The sequence below is a fragment of the Seriola aureovittata genome, chromosome 2, assembly GCF_021018895.1.
Source record: "Seriola aureovittata isolate HTS-2021-v1 ecotype China chromosome 2, ASM2101889v1, whole genome shotgun sequence".
NCBI lineage: Eukaryota > Metazoa > Chordata > Actinopteri > Carangiformes > Carangidae > Seriola > Seriola aureovittata.
Window position 1 is genome coordinate 21,764,651 of NC_079365.1, and position 14,593 is coordinate 21,779,243.

Consider the following 14,593-nt stretch of genomic DNA (forward strand, 5'->3'; position numbering starts at 1 on the left):
TTTTTGACCGATCATGCAGGTACTAAAAAATGGTAATGAATCTCTCCAGTGCAGGTGAAAGCCATGGTGGTCCTTTTTTGACTCACTCTGCACTGATGAGAAACAGTGATTTCCTGCACAAGGCTGCACAGAAAATCACAATCTCCACTTATGTACTGACTTTCCACTGAGAAATAAAGTTGCATTATGGAAGAATACAAGGGAGTAACGAAATAGAATTTGAAAACAAGGCAGACAGCTGACTGTAACAGCGTCTTAGCTTAGCTTTTAAAGGTGTGGATTCAGTTTATCTTTTTGTTCTCTATCAGAACCCAACAATGAATGCAGACAACTTTCTGTCTGTGCATTCTAATGGTTGTGATAATGGATAAACGCACAAACCTCACGCCTTTATGTCAAAATCATCAGGCAGAGACTTGAGGCAATCATAACTTTCTCTCTCTCTCTCTCTCTCTCTCTCTCTCTCTTTCCCCCTCCCTCCTCTCCACCTCTTCATTTGTAGGTTCCCTCCATCACCACCAGGGGCTTTCCATACCGCGCCGTGCCGAGAGCGGCGTGCTTCACCGTCTCTTCTGCCTGCACTTATCTTAACGGAGACTCCAGACGCGCAGCGCGGTGGCAGACAGGGCGCACAGAGAGTCTGTCCCTCAGATTTCCATCACACAGGGGATCCTATACCTTTCATTCCGGGAGAAAGCGGCAAGTTAAACACTCGTCATCGCCTCCCTCTGCAACTTGTCACGGCAAAGGCATTTGTTCCCGACACTGGATAACAAAGGTAGGACTTTAGAGGGGAGTGGGATGTTTTAATTGAATGAGAAAGTTCACTGTTGCAGTGGCTTCGTCTTACAACATACAACTCCACTGGACTTCCCCTCCGACATCGCGCTGTGGGAGTTCTGTGTGTACTGCAATAGAGGGGAAATTGCATTAATGCACACACAGTGATTTTTGTGTGCTTGTATTTGTGTGCATGCGTGTCATGTGCATGAGGGGACCGGATGGTGGCTTTTGCATTTTTACTGAACCCTTTTCATGTTTACTCCAAGGCTGAGCATCACCACTTAACTTGTTGCCACTTGGAACACAATTAACGGCGGGTTTAGTGCAGTCGGTAATGAGCGCTGCGCAGGAGAGCAGGCGTGAATCCGACCATTTGAAATGATTTAGAGAGTAAACAGGCTAATTGTAACGATTTTACAGTGAAGTAGGGAATTGTGTACGACGGGTTACACGCGCCGTGACACGGCTTCACGTCGATAATTGCGTCACATAAATTTATTGTAGCAGAATTTTAGTCAAATCCCCCCACAGTAAGATTGGGCAGCACTAGTAGTGTGCGCATGCATTCCGTGTGGCCTGGATGTGCAAATTCCAATTCTCCGTTGTAAAGAATTTGTAGCTGCCTGTAATCAAGAGTAGAAATATGTGTAATTAAAAATTTCAGCCCGGCCTCATGGTAGCAGCAGTTTCATAAATGAAACGACACGGGTGTAAAGTGGTTGAACGCACCTCCTGCACAGTGGGATGCGTTTCGGAGGACTGCAGCCACTTGATGCGCCAACAGGATGCATTTGGAAGTTGGATGTGTGCCACTGTGCACTAAAGCCATGCTGCTGAAAGACTGAATGCAGACTTAAAAGCACACTACCATCAAAACTGTTTTTTATCAGGAAACGATGCTACATTGGGTTCCCGTATATAAGGCTTTGTGATAATCCTTAACAGATATAGTTGTTTTAGATTAAAGAGTCGTTACAGAGAAAAATAGGTACAAATAACGGTCGGTTCTTTCTTTCTCTTTTGTTAATAATGTGGATCTCTGCTTTGCATATTCATATTAACACAAATTCCTTTAGGTTTAGTTGCATATATTTCATATTTTAATTATTTTTAATCTTCACGTGGATCGAATGGATATTCACAGATCAAATTAGCATCAACAGCAATTTCTATCCTGTTTGCTTAACACATTTTTGCTGGAAAAGGTCCAAATTTTGTGCAACATGCAGTTTCTCACCAGTTACTGTTTCTTTGAATTCTGCCTCTCTCGCTTTCTCAACAGCCTTTCATTGTGCTTTGCCGTTCTTTTAAGTTGATTTATGTATCTCAACCACCGTAAATTATTTGTAGATGTGACATTTAGATTTATTTGAACATCATTTGACATTTGTTTAGCTCATCAAACAGTCACTGATGAGACAAATGGTAGCTCCTGCTCTTATTATAGAGAAAAAGCTTCATTGTGCTGTGATTTAGCTTCCGGTATTCTCAGAGACTCTGCACTGCCACACTTACATCACAACTACAAGACTGATCAAATTCTTTCTATCCCAACTTAATATTTGTTTTGTTGGGAGGCAGACCTTTCATCTCTGTGGTATCTGTATGAAATACAACCTATTCCCAACAGGAGGACTTGTGTGTATGTGTGTGTGTATGTGCGCTTCATATTGCAGAATATGATTTGTGACCGTGGGGTTACAGTACACTTTAAGCTTGGATATTACTGTGTGACCTTGGCTGAGGTTAGAAATGCTCAAGTTTACTCCTTTGGGGTGTCTGCGTTGTTGACCGTGTGTGTATTGGCGCGTACATGCACGCTCATGTGCTTGCATGTGTATGTGTGTACGTGGTGGCTGTGTGTGTTTGTGAGACTGCTGGCATGCCTCAGTTTATCATTTATCCTGGGCTAATTGGTGTTTGGGAAAGTGAGAGAAATGCCTCTTGTCCCAATAGCCAATCAATGACTTTAATTTTCCAATTAGATGCTGATCTGTACTGGAATCGGTCAAAGAGGCAGGACCTCTGGGCGAGGACCATGACCTGTTTTGACCCTGTTTTTGGGAAATTGATTTTGCAGGTCACAATATTGGATGAAAATTGGTTGGTGTGGAGATCAGCAAAACCTAAGGCAAATGTAAGGCATAATTAATCCTTTACAGTTCTCTATAGCATTAAATCCTCCTCTCTTATTTTTATGATTATAAAGAGTGATAGCTCAGGATGATTTATAAAAAAAAAAAAGAAAAAAAAGGGAACAATATCTAAAGAGATGGTGTGAAAATCCTTCCTGAACAATTAAGTAGTATCAAGTATTCTGTCATTATTTTAAACATTGATCATAATGCAATCTAGACTATTCTGCCATGCTGAGATAAATGTTCCATATCTAGTCACATGTCTGTGTACAAATGCCTCTGATTGTGGTGGTCGGTATTATTGTAATTATATCAAATTACTTATTTATTTACCAAACCCATCTCATGTATATGCTTGCCTATCATCGCACAGTAGGTATTGTGGATTTTGTTACATAGCTTTATAAACTTGTTTTTAGATCAGCAGATTGACGGATATGCAAGGACACACATACATGCGCACACACAAAACACACCTCTCTTAGCTGGTTGGTAGATACTGAATACAAAACCTTTTCTCTGCAAAGAAAAAAAGTGGAAAGGAATAAATTTGGCATCTTACTGTCCATTACAGAAACGTATCTGCTTTGTATCCAGGACTCTTCATTTATTCAGCTGGTGGTCTAACCAGCGTGTACATTACAAGGGCCATGTAGCAGTAACCCAGATGGCAGAATGGGCTGATTGTGATTTATGTACCAAAAGTGAATGTATTACTGTGAGCTTCTGGAGTTAGTGCCAATTCCAGGCAGGCATTTTCACACATTTTCAACATACACACACACAGACACACAGACATACACACACACACACACACACACACACACACACACACACACACACAGACATACACACACACACACACACACACATAGATACACAAAAAGAGAAGTTTACTTACATACAAACTTTATTACTGATGTATGCACATAGAGTAAAAGTTCTATCTCTCACTCTTTCACTCTGCTTTTTCCCCTCTTTCTCTCTCTCTCTCTGTCACAGACATACACACACACACACACACACAAACACACACACACACACACACACACATACATAGCCCTCCTGAAAAATCGTTTAGATGAAGCAGTCCACCGTTGTGAGACATTGATTACCGTTTACCAAGCTGGAGCATAAATGTAGTGTTAAAGGCGAGATGGCTAGGATAAACAGAGGGAAAGTGGGACGCAAAGAAGGAGAGAGAGAGAGGGCAAGAAAAAGAAAATGAGAGGGAGAGAAAGAGGCTGATAGATGGCAGTGAAGATGACATATACGGGGCTAAACCGGAGGATCTTTATAGCCAACAGAGGGGGCCGATTAGACCAACTAACTGATCTGGACCTGTGGTTAGATGCCTGGTTCATTCTCAGCGAGCTTTGTATACACACACACCTCCACACACAAACACAGTCGTGCTCCCGACTGCTCACACCTGCTGTCTTGACGCCGGTCAGGGACGGTCAGCCCTTAGTCACTTCATTACCCCCTCCGGGCAGGGACTGCATCAACCATATTAACTCTTAAGCTCTGTGATGGAATCGCTGGGTAGGAGGAGACAGAGAGCTGAGGGCTGTGAACAGGCTCCATGGTTGATTTTCCAGCCCTGTTTGCACCTGATTTCAAGGGGAGGGTTACAGGCAACACTTTGATCAAACAATTTTTAGAGTACTGTGGCTTTGCTGAGGAAACTCAGCTAGTTTTTGATGCTTTTGCCAGTGATGAAACATACTACTAATACAGTTTGTTGCCATTGTTGCAGCTGTTTTAGAGATTAAATTGCTGTGAGGCTTACCCGGAGTCTGCTATGCGGCTCACAGTATCATCATCATCATCATCATCATCATCATGTTTTATTCAATTCAATTCAGTTTTATTTGTATAGCGCCAAATCACATCAACACAGCGACACTACAGGGTAAGGTCAAGACCTAACAATATTATAGAGAGAAACCCAACAGTTACCACAATGAGCAGCACTTGGCGACACTGGAGAGGAAAAACTCTCTTTTAACAGGAAGAAACAACATAAGTCATTCAAATTACAAAGAATCGTTGGACATTTTCAGAAGTAAGCCTGTGTTTGCGTTCTTGTCGGGAGAAGATTTATACCACTCTCATGTTTGTTTGCTAAACAGTCAGCAGGCGACAAGCTAAGCTTAACCTAGCTTTGCGTAACGCGTGGAAGCAGGGGGTAACGTCTGTCCAAAACTCAAAAATACAGCTACCAGCACCTCTAAATTAAAAAAATGTACAAGTCATATATCTCCACCTTATATCTAATTTCAAACAATGTCTGTCAAACTGAATTCTAAAAAAGACATGGTGAGGTTTCACAGGGAGTTATGTGTTGGAACTAATAATGTGTCAATTAGTAAAATTTAGAAGTGCTGGTTGGAAGATACCTGCTGGCTCTAGCCGTATATTTAACACTAGCATACAGACATGACAGTTATAATTGCTCTTTGCATCTCAGATAATTGGGATCTATATTCTTGAAATTAAATGTAATATTTAAAATGTCTTTGAACATATAAAACTAACATAAACCATTTATGTGTAGTCATTTTATACTTTGTGAAAAATCACAAAGTCTAAACATCCATAATAAAAGTTAGATCAGTGGCAAATTCTGTTATTTGTCATTCCATTTAACAGCTCAGTCATAACCATGTGGTTTCTGTTAAATTAATTTTATGTTCACCTTCTGTATTAGATGATTTTATATTTACTTTTGAAAGCAGCTCCAATGTTTTCTCTTATTGATCATTATTTTATAAACTAAAAAAAAAAGAAATTGCATTGCACTCGCTAGATTAACATTTTTAAAGGTTACAGGCACTATAATACTGTAATTCCCATCACCACCAAAACAACAACAAGAACTAAACAACACGAGCAGAACATGGACACTAACAAGATTCAGACATCTATTGAGTCCTTATGATGCAGTAAAATCTCTTGATATGGAATATCTTCATCCATTTGAAGCCAAAGGAGTAATATTATTAATGGAGAGTTCAAACAAAATCTGAATACATGCATTCAAATGTACAGTAGATGAGCTAATCAGTGGGGCTTTGGGCAGTGAATTGAAGAAGAGCTTTTTAAGCAGACCAGTGCAATTGCTGAGAGATGGAAATAATTTTAAGCAATGCACCGAAATGAAAGAAAATAAATTACATTTAGGTTAAAAATAAACATGATAACATTTTATTACACTTGACATTTAGGGTCTTGATAGCATCATTCTCAGCATGGTACATGAACATCCTTATGTCACTGATTAAGGATCAGAGGACGAACATAATTATGTGAATTTTGTGAATTATGGTGTTTTTAAATCATAATCTTATCTTTATCTTTATTGCTGAAAATAAAACGAGCCATCCTGATTGCGGAGTTTTACGTATTGCACTTGACGTATGGTACATTGTTGATGGTTGAAGAAAGGTGCTTCATGTTCATTTCTCCTAGTGTGCTGTTGTTTGTTCCTCTTGTCTTTCTACCTAATGTGCATGATTTCCTGCAGGCAGGATTCCATCTCTGGTGATGGGATCCAGGTAGTCAATCTGCCTTCTGTAGCTAGTCTGCTGGTCTAGGTTTGTGCCTCTTGCACTGGAGTGGGAAGAACAACTGATTTGTAAACAGGCAGTTCTTCACCTGGATGTCACGGTTCACAAAGACTCTTCCTCGGAGTTTGGCATAACCCCACCGGCAGAGCTTATGCGGTGGTGTATTTCTGCATCAGTGTCGGCTTTGGAGGGATGAAGCCTGCCAAGGTAGGGAAACTCATCCACATTTTTGAGGCTGAAATATTTGATGTGTATTGAGACACACAAACGTGGTGAATCACCACACACGTACATGCGCGCAGATATGAGGGGATTTTTTTTTTTTTTGTATGCAAGGAGATTGAAATGAACAAGGGATTAGAGGTGATGTGAAGAAGAATAAGTTATTATCATATTGTTTTGTTTGCTCTCCTAAGATTTATGCTTGCAACCCAGTGTGAGAGGAAGCTTTGGGGTCATTTTAATAAGTAAACAGTCTACATTCAGAAGTAGTTAATTTTATTCCCTGCTTGGCAAGTGACTGTAATGCCAGTAAATATGAGTTTCATTCTGTTTGACAGGGGAAGCTCATGTTTTTTCAGCTCTTGTCTCATCTCCGATTATCTACTGGCAGTATAAGGTGACATTTTTGCAGACTGAAGATGCTCATTGACATCGAGTGTCCCTGAAATGAGATTTATGATGGGCTGTCACTTTCAAAGACTAGCAGAGTGACTCAGGTACAGCCGTAATAGAAAAGACCTATCTCTCTGCAGTTTCATTTGCCTGCAAACTAGACTATGTTTATTAAAACAAGGCTCTTTAATGACTTAACTTTGAAAGTTCAAAGCTGAATGCCAGATCTGTTACCTTTGTGACTAAAAACTTATTATAAATAATGAATAACATTTTTTATTTTCTGTAGTTTGTGTATATATTCTTTCCTATTTTAGCTGTTTTTCTAAATTCAACCAGTAAACACACGACACAAAAAGCACTGTGGCTCAGTAGTTAGAATTGATGCTCGGAGCAAGAGGGATATTCCAGTTACCTGCTGTAGTTTGAATTCATGCATGTTAGGCTGACTAACTGGAGGCCGCAGTTTCTCCATAAATGTGGATGTGATAGTCTGTGTCAAAGGTATTTTACTGCCTTCTGTACAATCTATGCTGGGACAGGCTCCAGCACCTTGTGACCCACAGTAGGCCTAAACGGATAAGACAATGGATTCATGAGGAAACATCAATACACAATTTGTGTATTTCTCAAAATTACCCTCCAAAGCTTTTCATTCAGTGTCTGGTAATACAGCATAGCAACAGACAGTTGGCTCCTGTAAGTGACTAATACAGGCTTTGGCTACTTTTCTTTGTCTTTGTCCTCCTCTGTCTCTCTCGCTCTTTCTCATCTCTCTCTGGCAGGATTTTAATCTTGTGGCTGATGAATAGCTCTAGCATAATGACATTTGGTGTGCAATACGGAACCGACTGCAAAAACAGGAATAATTTTTTTGTCTGGTTTGTCAGACGGTACAGTATCTATCAAATCTAATAAGCATCAATGAAAAAAAATGAGCAAACATGTGGCAAGTTGATGTCTATGTAAAAAAAAAAAAAAAAAAAGGTATTGTTGTATAACACAGCAAACATGTCATAACATACCAAACCTGTCAATTGTTTTATAGACGACAACAGAAGCTCTTTCCCCTTTCTGCTTTGTAGCCTTAAACTCGGGAGGTGATGAATAGTACTGGCAACATTATAATATGTATTTGCATAACGTAAAACTCAAAGAGTAACAATGTTATACTAACACTTGTACTTACATGTTATTATTTATAATAGCTATATTGTACATTTTATCTGGACTGACGGAGAACAGCAGGTGTGTGGTAAGTGGCAGCTTTCAGAAATGTGTCTGCTGTCTGCATGGATATCACTTCCTCCAGGCAAAGAAATAACTCCTATTACAGCCCTTTTAGGGACTCCTCTGGACTGGGACTAAGTTGTTTTCCAGTGTGATGCTGTTGGCACCTTGCGGAGGCATGATGGAAAAGACTTCTTTAAATAATTGTGGTTAAAGTGATACTGAGCTTTTTGTCAGGCATGAGAAAATGAGCCCCTTATAAAGTATGATTTGATTCAAAAATTACAAGTTTGATTGCACAGTGGAATTTTCTTCTGTGGGAGAGGGGTGGATGATTGAATAGTTTAGATATGAGTGCATGGTATGATGGTTTTATAAAATACTTCTTGATTTTCTTTTCCTCTTACTGCCACCCACTAGCACACACGCGCAAACAGCAAAAAGGATCCAAATTTTTAAGTTTTCATGTGTTTGCTGAATTATGTATTGAGAACACACTCTTGGGGATAGTTGTACAGTCTTACTAATGGTATTAGCTTTTGCTGGGTAAAGCATGTTTACACACATTTGTGCAAAAAAAAAAAAAACGTACACACACACACACACACACACACACACACATACACACACAGATACACACACACACACATCAACATGCACAGAGATAAGTGCATGAGCATGCACTCACACATTCACACACAGACACATCGTTCACATTGAGAGTAATGCAGCTTGCCCGTATGCTGAAAGGTTCAAAAGTTTCTTCCCTTGTGAGAACATTTCCTGCTTAAAATTTGGGAACTTCAGCATGCATGGCCAACTAGTTTCAACTGTAATTTTGCTTCAAATTAATACTATTACTGCCTTTAGAGGGTATAAATATGCAAGAGAATCTCAATGGTCATCATTTGTAGACCTTGCTCTGCAGTTGCCCTTCAGGTTTCTGTATCATGGTACCAACATACACTGATGTCAGTCTGCTTCTTTAATCACCCTGCATCACAGATTATGATCAGGGACCCACCAATTGAGCGGTTGGTGCTGGACAACAAAGCCCTCAGCTTAACATCTCAGACAAATTGCTGATAATTTTGAGTTATAGCTAATTTTTCCTTTCAATAGGAAAAGCACACTCGCCACAATACCTCATAATGGAACAGAATTTAATAGTAACCCCCAGACAAGTAGCCAAGATGGTATGAAAAAAGCTGTATTGTTAAAAAGTCATGTAACTTTGACATAATCCTCATGGCTCTCTTGGAAGCAGACAATGAGAAACTTGCATAAGACTCAAGTATCACTTACTCAGTGGTATCTTGGTGCTCTAATTGTGCTGTGAACGTCTGGTGTCTCAAGTGACAGTCAAAATCAATACGGCACGAGCTGGCTGAAATGTCACCAAAATTAAATTCAATTAATGAAAACGGATGTGTAATGTGGGGCATTTTGACAGTTTCTGCATTCAGGTCAGTGTAATTGGATAAGTTGTGTACGCTCCTTTTGCCTTTTCCTCAGTCAAGGGCTTTGAGAAAAAATGTTCAGCCCTCGCATTTGGAAATTTTGTCCATAGTTACCTGTTGTATAATGACACAGCAGAGATTAGACAATTGCCTTTCCTGTTGTCTATTGTCTCCTGTACATCTGTCTGTCTCTGCATTCTTTCTCTCATTCCCCATCCTTTTCTTGTTCTCTTCATCGCTCTCCACATTATCTTTGACTTGCTTCATGATTCTTCTGCAGGTCTCCATCTTTTCCCTCTGTCTGTGTCTGTAGTTCACAGTGACATCAAGATAAGTTTCATTATGCCATGTGGCCTAGTTCTTTCTGTGTGGAGTGTGCACGTCCTCACCATGTGAACATGCTAATACGTGCTGGGATAGGCTCGGGCAACACAAACTGAACAGTCTAACCTCTTTAGAAAATATATGGACAAAGGACGTTACTGCTTCTTTCTCTTGGTTTGTTCAGTCTCTTGCAACTATACGCAACATTTCCAACATTTCCAACATTTCCAACATCCTTAGCTCTGCTGAGCCCAGACCATTTGTCTACTTAATGACCACTGAGGTGCCATGTTGAGTCATCGTGATGACATATTAAGGTTTATTCCACTGTCCAATTTAAGCCCTGGTGAAAGACTGTAGCTCATAATTTCTTATTCCATGTAACCACTGCAAGTTTCATCTGCTCTCCAACCTTCCAGACACTAAAAATGTACAAGTCATACCAGCTTTGTGTGTGTACATGTAGCTTTGCTCTCTAGGAAAAAAAAAGCTCTCCACAAAGCAGAACATAGCCAAGAAATCTTTTTGAGATTATCAGGGGTTTAGAGCTGTAACTGTAGCAACCATTTCTAGTTTAGCACATTTTTGCAAGATTACAGTATTCATTTAACTAATAGTCATGAATTTCCATGTTTCCGTGTATAATTACCCTGCTTCAAAGTGGCAGTTTAAATGTGGTCAGAATCTGATACTTTTCAGTAAAGGTGGTATGTAGTTAGTATTTTTCAGGGTGTGACCACACAGATTGGTCATCTGGTACCATCAACTGTCATTTTACAGATTTCCTAGTATCCCAAATACAAGCTAAACCAGTGTACTCATTTTATTAATGTTTAGACAAATGATCAAGTTATGATGATAATATGACAAATTTTATGCTTAAAATTCTATTATTAATATTATGTGTAAGCAAACGTCAAATGGTCTGATATATCAGTAGTTGATATAGGAGGAGATGGTACGACAGTGACAGCTGCTGTGTCATGCTGCCAGATGTTGTGTTTGTCATATACCATATCTGTTCAGCCAATTTTACAAGTCTAAAATGATTTAAATAACATGTCTACTGTAAGGTTTATGGAATAAGCAACCTGTTACAGTCCGGTCACTTTTCTTCTGCTGACAGTATCACTAGTGTTATAATGCTGGATTAAATCAGTCATTAAGATATACACTACACTATAAGATGGCTCTCCTGTCACTAATCCTCAGACAGCCTAGTGTACATAACATGTAAATGGCTGCGTATTGATGTGCAGTTCAGCTGTGAGGCTTAAGAATTAGTTCTTTGATAAGAAATGACTTTAAAGTTAATTATTTGACTATTTTTAAAGGACAGAAATATTTATTCATCTGTTTTACTAGGCAGCAAAGATGGAAAGAGGGAAGTATGTAGATCCAATATAAGAGGGCATGAAATAGGGAAATAAACTGACAAAAATCAAATTTCTTCATTACACTAACTGGATTCTTCACAGAAAAAATAAAGAAGAAAGAGAGGTGATGAAAGAAAATGATGACATGAGAAAAATGGAGAGTGTGTATTTTTTATGTGGGTTTGTTTGACTGTTTAATATATTCCTAATTTCCCCATTAATGCTTGCTTTGGGACTTCCTGCAGTATTAGAAAAAGTATGCTAAAAACCCAATTTTCAATTGAAAGAACATTTCGAATTCTAATGTAGCTATAACACTAGAGAAGTTTAAACAACAAAACCAGCTGCTCTGGAAGCATTTTTTTCTCCTACTCTTACCTTGCATAATTGTCTACTTTCTGAAAACTTGCAAATAAAGAAAGACTATATAAGGACAGTTAAAAATGTACATGCTTTAGTCATAATGATGAACAAGTGGGGGTGGGTGTCTGGTGATGTTTGGTAGCTAAATCTGCTGGTTCCAGGTTGACTACTCGATGCAACTGTGGAACTATAAAGTTGCTGAAAAATGAAATAGAAAATCTTGAAGACTTTGTGAGCTTCAAGGTCATAGTCACCCAAACTGTGTACTGGTATTTCTATTCTTAGATGCTGTAAAAACAAAGCAGAGAGGAGTAAAAGACACAGGCAACGATGTCAGTATCAGATTGGATCATGTACTGCATGACACCCTCAAGAGTATGTTCCTTCCCAGATTTGCAATCCTGCAAAAACCTTAAATCTCTCAGAGGCTCAGCCAACAAAGTTAGTAAGGTTACAAAGCAGATCTGCCAAGACGGTTTGGAAAGTTCCCTCTCCAGTGAGCTGAGGCTCTTTTCACAGCGAAGTGTTGACTAGACTCTAAAACATAGATAAGTTGAGCTTTTAGATGAAGATTCATGGCAGTCTGACTTTGAAATATCTTTGAGCAGCCACTGTGGTTGTGCCATTTTGAGCAGGGATATACTTCCTTACAATACAGCCTCAGTAGTCTTTACTCCATATACAGTGCTTGGCACTTCAGCTGCATTTATATAAGGTGATTTGAAAACACCAGTTACCTGAAAATCATGCAGTAGAATAATTAAATAATGGAGTTATTGGCCTCTTGAACTGAATGGTTGTCGGCTGGAAATTAAAGAACTGAGTGACACAATCTTACCACTGTGGTGCTTGCAGTTAAATCTTAATTGCAGAACAGCAGTACAATCTCCAATTTTTTGCACAGTGCATGTATTTTTATTACAAGACGAGTCCTCATTTAACACAATTTTGGGAGACCACGCTCACATCTGAATGAGCAAGTGCATATGCCTCTGACAGCATCAGTGATTATGACTGTACCAGTTTAATTCACTGAACATCCACAAGAAATTACAAGCTTCAGTGGGTTGTGTGGTGTAAGTGTTTGGGTGTTTTTATGTATTGTTTACACATTACAGAATTTGCTGTATCACATTATCTGTCTCAGAGAATTTATGATATGAAAATGTCACATCTGTTTTTAATGGTGCACAGCTGCATGCACACATATCAGTAATCCGGGGACACGCTGGGATTTGTACTGATAATACATATCTTTGCAAAGATTAAACTACTATGCGTGCATGTGGCAGTGTGTGTTGTGTGTGTATGTTTGCGTGCACACTAGAGTTACAACAGTTCTGGGCCTGTGTCTCCTCTTTGTTTCTGCAGCATAATGGGCTTTGTAAGATAATACCCAAGAGACATAACAATACTTCTGAGCTAGGGGATTGTGAAGCCGTCCCAGTTCGCAGCGCCGCTTTGGCTCTGAGCTTCAGCTATGATTGGAAAACCAGCAAAACCTGGATTTACCGGCAAATGATATTAATCGCTGCTGTGGTCCTCTTCACTTCATCATCTCCTCTCTTTTCAATCACTTTGTTCTCAGTTTCTAAGCTATTTTCTCTGTAACTTACAAGTCACCCCTACAATGACACTCAATGTCAAAATAGGTTCATCCTCTGCAATGTTTTTCTTTATTGCAGCAGAAAAGAGGGACCTTGGCAAAAATCATCTGTGTACTAGCAGTAGCCAGTTTACTATTGTCAAACTCTTGATAGGCTTAGTAGCAAATTGAAAAAAAAAAAAAAAAAAAAAAAAAAAAAAAATAACACTGCAAAACACAAGTAACAATAAAAATACCAATCTGCTTTTTCAAATATAAAACAAATCGTAGGGCTACTTAAATTTCACCATCATTGGTGTGAAGGTACAGTATATCACGTTACCGGCCTTTAGTGAACATCCTCATATGGTAAATGGACTGCACTTATATAGTGCTTTTCTAGTCTTAGAGACCACTCAGAGTGCTTTACAATACATCCCACATTCACACACACAATCATATATCACACCCCCTCAGACACTGATGGAACAGCCATCAGGGGCAATTTGGGATTCAGTATCTTGCTCAAGGACACTTTGACACTGCTAGGGATTGAACCGCCGACCTTCTGATTAGTGGCTGCCCCAGAGAAATATTGACAGAAATACAATCTTTCTGCTCACAGTCCAATTATGACTGTTCTAAGCTGTTATCCAAACCAGCAAGCAAAGCTGTGGTTTTGTGTGGCTATTGTTTTAGCATGAATTCATTTGTGTTAAAACATGTAAAAAATTACAGCAAGCTTATGTGAAGATGGAAAAATTATAATATTGCAGTAGTATTGTTGAATAAATAATTTTAATACTCTGTGGACTTGGGATGAGTCTGTTAAAACTTTGAGCTCTGTGAACTAGCTACAATTACTGACCAACATTAGGCTAGCTATCTTATCAACCACATAAACCACATAAAAATTCTTAGATTGTAACATTGTTGGATATGAAAACACAGCGTCGAATTAAAGAGTAAGTTCAATACAGACAGTCTCAAACTCAAAACATAAAAGTTTTAAGCTCCGCATTTTCACATAGCTTCAGTCCCAAGTGCTTATGTCAGCAAGCTAGCTGAGTCCTCCAACACCTAGCCAGCAGTTAGCTGCAGCCATCATAAGTTCATCTATAACCTAATGCTGTGATTGTTTATGAAC

The 14,593-nt window shown here is 39.1% G+C and overlaps 1 protein-coding gene across 2 annotated transcripts in view; it reads left to right on the forward strand.

Annotated features, from left to right (window-relative positions):
* Window positions 1-14,593, forward strand: part of LOC130187259 (cadherin-22) — a 220,257-nt gene that overhangs the window by 72,430 nt on the left and 133,234 nt on the right. For both annotated transcript variants that reach the window (XM_056404695.1, XM_056404701.1), the window contains exon 3: window positions 503-778. The gene's annotated coding sequence lies outside the window, so the exon portion shown is untranslated. The remainder of the gene's footprint in view (window positions 1-502; window positions 779-14,593) is intronic.